This window comes from Rhinopithecus roxellana, chromosome 13, assembly GCF_007565055.1.
Source record: "Rhinopithecus roxellana isolate Shanxi Qingling chromosome 13, ASM756505v1, whole genome shotgun sequence".
Taxonomy (NCBI): Eukaryota; Metazoa; Chordata; class Mammalia; order Primates; family Cercopithecidae; genus Rhinopithecus; species Rhinopithecus roxellana.
This window is the reverse complement of record NC_044561.1, coordinates 79,964,639-79,979,180: the sequence shown is the minus strand read 5'-3', so window position 1 is coordinate 79,979,180 and position 14,542 is coordinate 79,964,639.

Sequence of the window (14,542 nt, the reverse complement as noted above, 5' to 3'; positions counted from 1 at the left end):
TTCTGAGATCTTGGTGCACCCAACACCTCAGCAGTGTACACTGTACATATTGTGTGTCTTTTATCCCTCACTCCCCTCCTACCCTTCCCCTCAAGTCCCCAGAGTCATTCTTGTGCCTTTGCGTCCTCATCACTTAGTTCCCACTTAAGAGTGAGAACAAAGGATGTTTGGTTTTCCATTCCTGAGTTACTTCACTTAGAAAAATGGACTCCAGCCTCCATCCAGGTTGATATTAATGCCATTATTTTGTTCCTTTTTATGGCTTAGTAGTATTCCATGGTGTGTATGTATATATATCCCACATTTTCTTTATCCACTTGTTGGATGATAGGCATTCAGATTGGCTCCATATTTTTGCAATTGCAAATTGTGCTGCTATAAACATGCATGTGCAAGTGTCTTTTACATATAATGACTTATTTTCCTCAGGGTAGATACCCAGTAGTGGAATTACTAGATCGAATGGTATTTCTACTCTTAGTTATTTAAGGATTCTTCATACTGTTTTCCATAGCCATCAGACTGGTTTACATTCCCACCAGCAGTGTGAAAGTGTTCCCTTTTCACTACATCCATGCCAGTATCTATTATTTTTTGATTTTTTGATTATGGCCATTCTTGCAGGAGTAAGGTGGTATCACATTGTAATTTTGATTTGCATTCCCATGATAAAAGTGATGTTTAGCATTATTTCACATGTTTGTTGTCATTTGTATATCTTCCTTTGAGAATAGTCTATTCTGTTCTTAGCCCACTTTTTTGGTGGGATTATTTGTTTTCTTCTTGTTGATTTTTTTAAGTTCTTTGTAGATTGCAGATATTAGTCCTTTGTTGGATGCGTAGTTTGGGAATATTTTCTCCCACTCTGTGGATTGTCTATTTACTCTGCTGATTATTTACTTTGCTGTGTAGAAGTGTTTTCGTTTAATTAAGTTCCATCTATTTGTCTTTGTTTTTGTTGCATTTGCTTTTGGGTTCTTGGTCTTGCCTAAGCCAATGTCTAGACGAAGTTTTCTAATGTTATCTTCTAGAATTTTTATGGTTTCAGGACTTAGTTTTAAGTTTCCGATTCATCTTAATTTGATTTTTGTGTAAGATGAGAAATAAGAATCCAGTTTCATTCTTCTACATGTGGTTTGCTAATTATCCCAGAAACACTTGTTGAATAGGGTGTCCTTTCCCCACTTTATGTTTTTGTTTGTTTTGTCAAAGGCCAGTTGGCTGTAAGTACTGGGCTTTATTTCTGGGTTCTCTATTCTGTTCTATTGGTCTACATGCCTGTTTTTATAACAGTACCATGCTGCTTTGATAACTATAGCCTTCTATAGTCTGAAGTCAAATAATGTGATACCTCCAGATTTGTTCTTTTTGCTTAGTCTTACTTTGGTTATGTGGCTCTTTTTTGGTTCCATATGAATTTTAGGATTTTTTTTCTAGTTCTGTGAAGAATTATGATAGTATTTTGATGGGAATTGCATTGAATTTATACATTGCTTTTGGCAGTATGGTCATTTTCACAATGTTGGTTCTACCCATCCATGAGCATGGGATGTGTTTCCATTTGTTTGTGTCGTCAATGATTTCTTTCAGTGGCGTTTTGTAGTTCCCTTGTAGAGATAATTTACCTCTTGGATTAGATATTTTCCTAAGTATGTTATTTTTTGCAGCGTTGTAAAATGAGTTGTGTTCTTGATTTGATTCTCAGCGTGGTCACTGTTGGTGTATAGCAGTGCTACTAATTCGTGTACTTTGATTTTGTATCCTGAAACTTTACTGAATTTATTTATCAGATCTAGGAGCTTCTTGGATGAGTCTTTGGGTTTTCTAGGTAAACGATCACGTCATCAGCAAACAGTGATGGGAATTGCATTGAATTTATAGATTGACAATTTGACTTCCTCTTTACCCATTTGAATGCCCTTTCTTTCTTTCTCTTGTCTGATTACTCTGGCTAGGACTTCCAGTACTATGTTGAATAGAAGTGGTAAAAGTGGGCATCCTTGTCTTATTCCAGTTCTCGGGGGAATGCTTTCAACTTTTCCCCATTCAGTATAATGTTGGCTGTGGGTCTGTCACAGATGTCTTTTATAACTTTAAGGTATGTCCTTTCTATGCCAATTTTGCTAAGGGCTTTAATCATGAAGCAATGCTGAATTTTGTGAAATGCTTTTTCTGCATCTATCGAGATGATCATGTGATTTTTGTTTTTAATTGTGTTTATGTGGTGTATTACATTTATTGACTTGTGTATGTGAAGCCAATCCTGCACCCTTTAATATACTGTTTTTAATATACTTAATATACATCTTTTTAATATACTGTTGGATTTTTTTCACTAGTAGTTTGTTGAGGATTTTTGCATCTATGTTAATCAGGGATATTGGTCTGTAGTTTTCTTTTTTTATTATGTTCTTTCCTGGTTTTGGTATTAGGGTAATAATGGCTTCATATAATAATTCAGGAAGCATTCCCTCTTTCTCTATCTTTTGGAATAGTTTCAGTAGGATTGATACCAATTCTTCTTGGAATGTCTGAAAGAATTCAGCTATGAATTCATCTGGTCGTGGGCTTTTTTTGTTGGCAATGTTTGTATTACTGTTTCAATCTCACTACTTGTTCAGAATTTCTACTTCTTACTGTTTTAATCTAGGTGGGTTGTATATTTCCTAGAACTTATCCATCTCCTCTAGGTTTTCTAGTTTGTGTGCATAGAAGTGTTCATAATAGCCTTGAATTATCTTTTGTATTTCTGTGGTATCAGTTATAATGGCTCCCATTTTGTTTCTAATTGAGTTTATTTGTATTTTCTCTCTTTTCTTGGTTAATCTGGCTAATGGTGTATCAATTTTATCTTTTCCAAGAACCAGCTTTTTGTTTCACTTATCTTTTATATTTTGTTCGCTTCAATTTTATTTAGTTTTGCTGTGATCTTTGTTATTTATTTTCTTCTGCTGGGTTTGGGTTTGGTTTGTTCTTGTTTCTCTAGTTTGTTGAGGTGTGAGCTTAGATTGTCTATTTGTGTTCTTCCAGAATTTTTTATGTAGATATTTAATGCTATACACTCTCCTCTTAGCACCAATTTTGCTGTATTACTATTATCATTCAGTTTGAAAATTTTTTAAATTTCCATCTTAATTTCATTGTTGACCCAAAGATCACTCAGGAGCAGATTATTTAGTTTACATGTATTTGTATAGTTTTGAGTGTTCCTTTTGGAGTTAATTTTGAATTTTATTTCACTTTGGTCTGAGAGAGTATTTGATATAATTTTGATTTTCTTAAATTTATTGTGACTTGTTTTGTGGCCTAGCATATGATCTTGGAGAATGTTTCATGTGCTGATGGAAAAAACGTATATTCTACAGTTGTTGGGTAGAATGATCTGTAAATATCTGCTAAATCCATTTATTCTAGGGTATAGTTTAAATTCATTGTTTCTTTGTTGACTTTCTGTCTTGACGACCTGTCTAGTGCTGTCAGTGGAGTACTGAAGTCCCCGCCTATTGTTGTGTTGCCATCTATCTCATTTCTTAGGTCTACTAGTAAATGTTTTATAAATTTGAGAGTTCCAGTGTTAGGTGCATATATATTTAGGATTGTGATATTTTCCTGTTGGACTAATCATTTTATCATTACATAATGTCCCTCTTTTTTCATTGTTGTTGCTTTAAAGTTTGTTTTGTCTATATAGTCTATGTAAGAGTAGCTACTCCTGCTCACTTTTGCTTTCCATTTGTATGGAATACCTTTCTTCACCCATTTAAGTTTATGTGAATCCTTACTTGGTAGGTGAGTCTCTTAAAGACAGCAGATATTTGATTGGTGGATTTTTATCCATTCTGTATCTTTTAAGTAGAACATTTAGGCCATTTACATTCAACATTAGCATTGAGATGTAAGGTACTGTTCTATTCATCATATTAGTTGTCATATGAATACCTTGGGGTTTTCTTTTTTCATTGTGTTATTGTTTAATAGGCTCTGTGAGATTTATGTTTCAAAGAGGTTCTATTTTGGTGTATTTTGAGGTTTTTTTCAAGATTTAGAACTCCGTTTAGAAGTTCTTATGATGCTAGCTTGGTAGTGGTAAATTCTCTCAGCGTTTGTCTGAAAAAGACTTTCTCTCTCCTTCATTGATGAAGCTTAGTTTGCTGAATACAGAATTCTTGGCTGATAATCATTTTGTTTAAGGAGGCTAAAGATAGGATACCAATCTTTTCTGGATTGTAGGGTTTCTGCTGAGAAATCTGCTGTTAATCTGATAGGTTTTCTTTTATAGCTGATCTGATGCTTTTGCCTCACAACTCTTAAGATTCTTTCCTTCATCTTGACTTTTGATAACTTGATGACTATGTGCCTAGGTAATGACCTTTTTGCGATAAAATTTCCTGGGTGTTCTTGTAGCTTCTTGTATTTGGATGTCTAGATCTCTAGCAAGACTAGGGACATTTTTCTTGATTCTTCCCTCAAATAAGTTTTCCAAACTTTCAGATTTCTCTTCTTCCTCAGAATACCACTTATTCTTATGTTTGGTTGTTTAACATAATCCCAAATTTCTTGGAGGCTCTGTTCATTTTTTTAAATTCTTTTTTCTTTGTCTTTGTTGGATTGGGTTAATTCAAAAGCCATCTCTTTGGGTTCTGAAGTTCTTTCTTCTACTCATTCGATTCTATTGTTGAATTTTTCTAGTGTATTTTGCATTTCTCTAAGTATGTCTTTCCTTTCCAGAAGTTGTGGGTCTCTTTTCTTTATGGTATCTATTTATCTGGAGACTTTTTCATCTATATACTGTGTTTTACAAATTTTCTTTAAGTTGGTTTTCTTCTTTCTCTGGTATCTCCTTGAGTAGCTTAATAATCAATCTTCTGAATTTTTTATTTGGCAATTTAGAGATTTATTCTTGGTTTGGATCCATTACTAGAGAGCTAGTGTGATCTTTTGGGAGTGTTATAGAACCCTGTTTTGTGTATTACCAGAATTACTTTTCTGTTCCTTCTCATTTGGGTAGACTGTTTCAGTGGGAAGATCTGGAACCCAAGGGCTGCAGTTCAGATTCTTTTGTCCCATGGGGTGATCCCTTGACATGGTACTCTTCCCCTTCCCTTAAGCTTAGGGCTTCCTGAGAGCCAGACTCCAGTGATTGTTGTTGCCCTTCTGTGTGTAGCCTCTCAAGGGCTCCAGGGCCCCAGGCTGGTGCTGGGGAAATGTCTGAAAAGAGTCCTGTGATGTGATCCATCTTCAGGTCTCCCAGCTGTGGACACCAGCACCTGTTTCAGTGGAGGTGGTAAGGGAGTGAAGTGGGCCCTGTGAGAGTCCTTGGCTATGGTTTTCTTTAGTGTCCTGGCTTTCTTGAATGCTGGTTATGCTAGCAGTGAAGTTGTCACGTGGACAGACTCAAGATCTCTGTTTAGCCAGGGTGTTATAGGCAGTGGAATTAGCTGTTATTTTCTCCTTCTTTGGAGCAGAGTTGTTCTGCTATAAGTTGCTGTAAAGGCCTGAGCTGGTTGGCATCCAGCCAGGAGGTGGTGCTTTCAAGAGAGCATCAACTATGGTAGTATAGGGAGGATATAAGCTTGCCCTAAATTGGCCAGTATTTTATAACTACTTGGATTTCTTAGGCAATGGGTGGGGCCATAGAACTCCCAGCAGTTTATGTCTTTTGTCTTCAGCTGGGCCAGTAGAGAAAAGTCATCAGATCGGGGCAGGGCTAGACAGGTCTCAGCTCAGATTCTACTTGACCAAGGCTTGCTGCAGCCACTGTAGGCGATGAGGGGCAGTTCTCAGGCCAGTGTAGTTTTGTTCCCAGGGAAATTATGGCTGCCTCTGTTGCATCATACAAGTCACCAGGAAAGTGGGGGAAAAGCTGGCGGTAATGGGCCTCACCCAGCTCCCATGCAGCCAGCAAGGCCAGTCTCACTCCCGCCCTGCCCCACCAACAGCACCAAGTTTGTATCCAGGCAACCAGCCAGCAAGGCTGAGATCTTGCCCCAAACTACAAGCCTCCCCACTGAGAAAGCAAGCAGGGCTCTCAGGTCGCACCCCTCCCTACCTGCCTGCACTGTCAGCTATGGCTTCTGTACTCATATCTGTACTTCCTGTTTGCCTCCCACCCTCAGATTCTGCTTAGGAAAATTTGTGCTTAATCAAAATTATTATAAAGTTCAGCTAGATGCTTCCTTCACCCTGTGGTCCCTCCCCAATTTCACTGGCTCCCTTCCTCAAGGACCCCTATAAGATGAAGCCAGGGATCACTCCCCCGGGCTCAAGCTGGGGACGTGGGGTGCCTACAGGGATCTTCCCATAGCTTCTTCTATTTTTATATTTTGCTTGACTCCTTAAATCCATTTCAGCTCTAGGTAAGGTTAAATCTTTCTCCCGTGATATGGATTTTCAGGTTCCCCACTGGGGACACATGTTCAGAGGCAGACTTTTCCCCTCTCATACTTTCAGAACTCACAGTTTTTCCACTTCTTTTCCATCTCTAGATTACTTCTAACACCTAATAAATGCTATAGAAATAGTCATTATCATGTGTTTCTAAGTTTGTATTATGTTTTGCTTGTTTGTGGACGATCTTTCTTTTTGGGTGGTTGGATCCGTGCATGAGGAACCTAGGAATATAGGGAGCTGACTATATTTCTGAAAGCACATGACCCTCGTTGCCTCTGGAACAGCACAGATGATACACATTTGAGAAAGGCAAAGAATTTAAAAGTTGTCCTGCTGTTCTTTCAGCTTGAAGAAAAAGGACACTTTCTCTAAATTTTAAAATCTATTTTGAAGAACTCTTTCATCTCAGCTAGGCCATCATTTAGCAAGAAGCAGGAAGACAGCATTACTCATGAATTTGGATGATGTCATCACCTTGGTTTTATGTAGAAGGATTTTGTCAATTGCTTCTGTGATGCAGAGCACTCTGATCTTCCTTCATTAGAACAAGGGCACAAAGAAGTGAGTTCACTCTGATGTCTGACGGTTCATGAAGGCAAGTGCTCCTTTGTTATGAAATCCCCAAATCCTCCGTGCTGTTCTGAAGCTCAGGAAATGGCTCACTGGCATGAGCAGAGCCACACAGATGCCTGGCCCTCTCTGGAGGCCAGAGGCACTTCTACTCCTGATGACCAGAACTGCCAGTTACATTGACACCAACCCCAGCATTCAGGTTCTGCAGTTGCTGTTCTGGGTCAGGCTCACCACAGTCCAAACTGAACTTGGTGGAATGTGGCCTTTCCTATGTGGCTTACCCTCTGGGTTGACAGTGCAGCCACCATTTCTAACTCCACCTGCATCCACAGAGGCCAGACAACCTGCTGTGTCTCCTCTGCATACTTTGCACCTAGGGGTGGCCAGGAGATGGGAAGGGGAATTCCGTGGGGGTGGGGCGGGGTCTTCCTGGAAAGGCTTTTTTCTTCCAGAGAGTTGTCTCACTCCCATCACTGGAAACAATGCCAGAGTGGGGTAGCAGTTGGATTGCAGCCCTGAGTTGCAAGCCTGAAGACAGACCCTACAGGCTGGGGACGGCGGCCCCCTAGGATGGAATCGGCCTGACCTGGACTACCCACTTCCAGAATTTCTAAGGGGTAAACAATGAGTGTCTTTTTTAGCCATGAAAGCTGATTCGGGGTTATTAGTATGAACTGCAGAAGGGCTCACTATCCCTCCACTTTAGGACTCTGCCTGGCACTTGGTGATCTTTAATACGTATTTCTCAAGTGAGTACTGAGCATGTGGGACTATTAGGCTGGCCCCTCTGCTTGGAGAATTTCCACGCTGCACAAGGGCAAAAAGCTTCCTGGGCCTACATCAAATGCACTTCCAGATGTCCCTGCTGCACACTCTCACTGCCCTGTAAGCCCCCAGGACTCACTCAGAGCCTCCACAATGCCTTCTCGCAGTTGGACTGTGTGAATGCCGCATGTGCTGGGTCTAAGCGTCTAGCCCTTTGCCCGGAACGTTAACAAGGCACGTGCCCATTTAGGACTCATCAGATGAGTGGGTGGGCAGCTCACCATGGAGATGGTGGGCTTCATATTTAGGACTCATCAAATGAGTGGGTGGGCAGCTCACCATGGAGATGGTGGGCTTCATATTTAGGACTCATCAAACGAGTGGGTGGGCAGCTCACCATGGAGATGGTGGGCTTCATATTTAGGACTCATCAAATGAGTGGGTGGGCAGCTCACCATGGAGATGGTGGGCTTCATCTGACAGCCCCTGGACCTCGAGTGCCTCTTTCTTCTCTTCTGGAAATCACATTGTTATGTTTTCTGAGATGATCTATTCCAACCTTTAACAAAGGCAAATCTCACTGCCTTTATGAATCGGGTACTGTGTGCAGCACCAGTTTTAAAAATGTTTACACCAAGACAAGGAGGGGACGCTGTGAATATTCCCATTTTATAGTTGAGGAAATGGGGGAATACAAATATATCCCCATGGCCGAGCAGGGATGTGCACAGAGGCAGGTCTTGCCCCAGCTGGGCCTTGACCATCATACAAAATACAGCCTGACACCTGACACCTGCCTTTCCACGGCTAGGACTCTGAGCCCAGCCCAGTCTCCCAGCCAGGCCACCTTTGGCAATCACATGCCCTACATGACCCTCAACCTGCCTGGCTGTGAAACAAGGAGGTTGGGATTTCCTTGGTACTCTCCAAAGTTCCTCTTGATTCTGAACTCAAACCGTGCAGTCTTCATTTAGTTCAAGCACTTGGGAAAGTTCTTGGTTTTATCATATCTCACTGTATAACATACAGAAATGATAGCAACTGCCTTTGCCAGTGTCTGTCTCACTCATGGGCTGACCATGGTCCCCATGGCCCTGTCCCTACTTGGCCACAAGGGACTGAGCACAGGGTGGATAGATGGTCCTCAACCAGCAAGGACCTCTGGCTTCTGTGGCCAAGTTCAAAGTGTGAGTCAGTCACCAGACACCCCCTCCCTTGGGGACCCAGACTGCAAAAATGGGAGCCTGGGCCTACAAGGGGCAGGAGAGAGGTAAGAGCCACCAGATGGACCATGGCCTGGGAGGCCCTGAGAAGCTTGTGAATATATAGGCTGGTGAGAGGGGACGGGAGCAGATGCTGCTCTGAGTAAGTATAGGGAGAAGAAGAAGCTCCTCCCCTCCACCCTTGTGGTTTCTGGGTTTGTCCAGGCTCTGTGAGTGCCCTCACCATGGCTCTCCTTTACAGGAAGAAAGTGGAGCACATCCGTCTTAGTCTGTTTCAAGTTGCTATAACAGAAGGCCTCATACTGGGTAATTTATAAAGAGAAGAGGTGTATTTTGGCTCATGGTTCTGGAGGCTGGGAAGTCAAAGATTGGGTGGCTGCATCTGGTGGGCCTAGAGCTACATCAGAACATGGCAGAGATGTGAAAAAGGAGGCAGGTGTGTGCATGTGCCAAGGAGACCCCACAGAATTCAAGTCCAGAGAGCAGCACTCGCTCCTGTGAGAAAGGCCGTAACTCCTCTTAACAAGCTAATCACTTATGAAAAGCCCCACCTCCCAACACTGTCACATTGGGAACCAAGCCCCAGCATGACTTTTGGTGGGGACAAGCCATATTCACACCATAGCAACATCTTTGTATGGTTATATCACAATGTTTAAACTCACTTTTGACATTATTCATTATATGTAAGCATGTTTCTCTCACCACCTCTCTTTCCATACATCTTCATAGACCCAGGGAAAGGGAAGAAAAAAAAGAATGGATACCACATAGAAGGAGAAAAATGTGTCACCTAGAAGGCTCCCAGGGGTCACCAAGAGGGAGTGGTGTTACCCATCCTGTCTGGCCACTGTGGGAAGACAAGGCTGAGGTAGGAAGCAGGAGGGGAGCTTCCTGCCCATAGCCTCTCCCTCCAGGCCAAAGTCCAGGCTAAGGGGACCTTTCTTGGACCCCTTGGAATAGCACAGCACACATCCTCCAGCCCAGGCTGCAACAATGAATGCCAGACCTGCCCATGGCCAGGAGAGGCACCTGACCAAAAGGGCCCAGAGGACAGCAGCCAGCAAACAGCAAGGCAAGCCTGAGGCCAGAGCCACAATGTCAAATGAATCCAGTTATGGACTGAATTGTGCCCCCTGGACTCGTGTGTTGAAGCACCTACTCCCAATGTGACTGTATGCGGAGATGGGGCCTTGAAAAAGGTCAGAAGGGTGAGGCCCTAATTCAATGGGTCTTGTGTCTCTGTAAGAGGAGATTAGGACGCAGACACATATATGTGAAGGCACAGGGAGAAGACAGCCCTCTGCAAGCCAAGGACAGAGGCCTCAAGATAAACCAACCTTGCCAACACTCTAATCTTGGACTTCAGCTTCCAGACCTGTGAGAAATAAATTTCTGTTTAAGCCACCTCGTCTCTGGTACAGTTATCATTTGATACCCAGAAAGGATTGCTTCCAGGACCTCCTGTGGATACCAAAATCCATTGATGCTGAAGTACCTTGTATAAAATGGTGTAGTACAGTATTTTGCGTATAACCTGCACACATCCTGCCATATACTTTAAATCATCTCTAGGTTACTTACCATACCTAATACATTGTAAATGCTATTAAATAGTTATATTGCATAATTTAGGCAAGAATGACAAGCAAAAATCTGTACATGTTCAGTACAGATGCAACCTACCTTTTTAAAAATATATATATTTTTGATCTGCAGTTGGTTGAATCCATGGATACGGAACCCATGGTCTTGGAGCCCATGGCTGCCAGGGGCCAGCTGGACTTTGTTTCACAGCCTGAGCAGACCAGTGCAACCCTTACAGCCTCACCATCCCGGAGAGGTCTGGAAGGGCTTCTGAGAAGGGCTGAGCCATCCAAAGCACTGTGTCAATCTAAAGAGACCACAGACAGCGCTGCCTGGGACTGGGCTTCCAGGATGTGATGGCAGCAATGCATTTTCCCCGCTGTCCTGCAGGGTAGAGCTTGAGAGACAGCTCACAAAATAAAACAGGTTGTCTGTCATGCCTAAAGCCGAGATGCCTTCCAACCAAATCATATATTTCATAGGCTTACTTAGGCCAACTCAGAGTCCCTTTTTAGAACATGGAGGAATACAAGGAGGGAGCAGGGCCAAGGGAGGCCAAGGAATAGGTTGACTAGGGAACACTGCCATTCCTTATCCAACCACAAATGAATGGAAGGCCAGTCATTTTGAATTGAAACAGAAAAGCGGAATGCCTGTTTGGGCATGAGGGTGTCCCTTGTGTCTCCTCTCCCAACAGACTAAACCTCCAGGATATTCTGAGCCCCAAAGAGATACCAGAACTCATTCCATTTCATAGCAAAGATCCTTCCCCCGCAATCTCCGTGCCAACCTGTGAGTAACTCAGTGTATTCTGGTCTCTGGTCTCTCAAGATGTTGAAATGAGCAGCTTGCCCAATGGCACCCCAATGGGCTAAGAAACCTCAGAGTTCTCCTTCGAGACTGATTTCCTGATTGCACAGTCTCTGAGCCAGCAGGCCTCCCATCTCTTATAAGGCAATGGCCCAGTCCCAGTAGATAGCAGATTGCTTTCTAGGTCCAGGCTGAGCAATCACAAATAAGGGCACAGCAGCCAAGGGTGGCTTGGACTTGATGAGGAAGGTTATTCATCCTGATTCAGGAGCTGCTAAGGCACCACAATCAAACATTTTGTTTTGTTTTGTTTTGTTTTGTTTTAATCTGCTTAGTGCTTACCAAACTGTGTCTTTTCTCCTCCCAGGCCAGAGGTTCCCAGGAGCAGGTCAAGAAAGTTAATGTCATACAGCAAAAGTCTGCAGCCCCTCACTGCCCAGGGCTCTGTGCTGGGGTGTGGGGTACAAAGCAGGCTATGCTGTGACCCCAGACTCAAGAAGCTCACACGTCAGAGGCCACTGGGAAGCCAGAGCAGAGTCCTCACTCCTGGACAGACTCCTTTGTCCTCAGTTTCCTTGTAAAATGATGGTCATCAGATAGTAGAAAAACAGTAACTCCTGGGGTTTTGTGCAAATTAAATAATACATGGAAAGTCCAACAGCTAATAATTACTGTATACCTCACATAGCAAACCACATAGTAAATACTAAATTATTAGCTATTGTTAATTAGCTGTTAATCGAAAAACATACATATTTCTTCAAATAAAGAATGAGGGGAGGAAGGAAGGAGGCTGTACTTTAGAAGTGTATCGGTAAAATTGGGGCTACTAAACAGCCGCAGAGTGTGGGAAGGTATATTTGGTGAACACACTTAATTGTTCAAGGTTGACAAGACAGAACGCAAGTCACTTCCTGGGGCTGGGGATGGGCCCCCCCGCCGAACCCTGGAACACAAAGTCCTGCCCCTGGGATCTGGAATGGGATCACAGCACTGGGAGCTGAGGGCCAAGTCCTGTTGATGATGGCTGCAGAGAAGAGAAGTCCCCAGACCTGTCCAATCCAACTCTTCCTTGAATTCCTCCAGAAGCCCCAACATCTTTTCCATAATTTCCCTTCTTCATTCCAACCGCCTCCAGTCAGTTTATTTTGCCGGTGGAAACAAGAAACTGACCTGAGGCAGCTCCTTAAGGTCTGGTATTTTTAAGTGCTCCCTTTCTTTGGCACTAGCTAATATGCAGCAGAAACTATGGTGGTGGTAGGTAAGCAGGGCACTGAGGCCAGACTTCCAGCTGGAGCTCCCTCCTCCGGGCATCCCTTTCTTTACCGTGAAAATCAGAAGGTGGCCCTCTCCTCCCCCAACCTCAGCTTAACAGGACTGGATTCTAGGGGTTGACACCAAGTTTTGCCGGTAACAAACATAAATCCTGTGGGGGAAGAAGAACAGAAGTAGAGACTGTTTTTTCAACAATGGGCTCCCCATGAATGCGAGTCTCAGAAATTGCATTTAGATGATATAATTAAACGCTTTAAAAAAAGACAAGAATGAGATCCAGTCATCTTTCCAGATATTTTTCCACTCAACAAAAGTTCAGGATGTACTTTTCTAAGCCCCTTTCCTCTAAAATGTGTGTATTTTGAAGGAAATGTAGCCCATATGTTGCTTACTCATGTTTCACGCTAAATGCTCTTGGGGAATATTTACTCCAAAACAACCTCCATTTGTTTATGCTTTTAAAGAATCTCTCAGAGCTTAAAAACAGGAAGACTTAGTTGGCCAAGTGCACTCCTTACAAGTTTTCCACGGGTTGAGGGTTCAGCATCCACGATGAGATAGAAAGGGCTTCTCAAGTTCATAAAGGTGCATTGACCACCTGAGCCTGGTTGATGAACTGTGAGTTTATTCAACCCAAGGCCAGGTCCATGAGAGGAGCAGCCTGTGCCTAGGAGGGTAAGGATGGGCCAGAATCCTGCTGAGAGTCAATGTTGGCCTGAAGCCCTGATGAGGACATTGCCCTGCAATCCCCAAGTCTACTTCCCAGCCCTGGGTTGAGGACATCTCGGGGGTAGCTCTAGCAAGTCCAGGGCAATGGTTCACTGCAGTAAAGCGTGAGAGAATTCTATCTTGGCTGGATGACCTCTCCCCTACCAAATGGAAGTGTGCAAGGCAGGGAAGAGGTGGCAAGACAGTGGTGTGGGGATAGCAGAAAGGCATGGTAAGTAGAGGCAGCCTGTGCTGTGCCTTCTGCCTCTGCCCTTCTCTAGCATGAAGACCTGAAGCCTGCCAGGATCAGTCTCATCGTCTGTAAAATGGGAATCATGCATTTACCTTATAAAGATACAAGGATCAGAAATGCACATCTGAAATACCCGCATAGGACCCGGGGATCCATAACTGGGCACCCTTAGCAGACAATATGGGTGTTATGGTTAATATTGAGTGTCAACTTGATTGGATTGAAGGATGCAAAGTATTGTTCCTGGGTATGTCTGTGAGGGTATTTGTTTCCAAAGGAGATGAACATTTGAGTCAGTGGACTGGGAGAGGCAGACCCAGCCTTACTCTTGTTGGGCACCATCTAATCAGCTGCCAGTGCGGCTAAAATAAAGCAGACAGAGGAATGTGGAAGGACTTGACTGGTTGAGTCTTCCGGCCTTCACCTTTCTCCCATGCTAGATGCTTCCTGCCCTCGAACATCAGATTTCTTCAGGTTTTGGACTCTTGGACTTACAGCAGTGATTTGCCAGGGACTCTTGGGCCTTTAGCCACAGACTGAAGGCTGCACTGTCGGCTTCCCTACATTTGAGGTTTTTGGGACTTGGACTGGCTTCCTTACTCCTCAGCTTTGCGGATGGCCTATTGTGGGACTTCACCTTGTGATCCTGTGAGCCAATTCTCCTCATAAACTCCCCTTCATCTGTACATGTATCCTATTAGTTCTGTCCCTCTAGAGAACCCTGACTAATCCAGTGGGAGAACCTGGACGGCACATTCCTTGCTACTGTGACAGTGGTGGTCACATCTGCTGCTATGGACTGAATGGCTTCATCTCCCAACATTTATATGTTGAAGCCTAATGCCCAGCATAATGGTATTTGGAGGTGGGGACTTTGGGAGGTGATTAGGTCAGAGGGTGGAGTCCCTGTGATTGGGATTAGTGCCCTAATAAAAGAGACCCCAGAGAGATCCCTCAC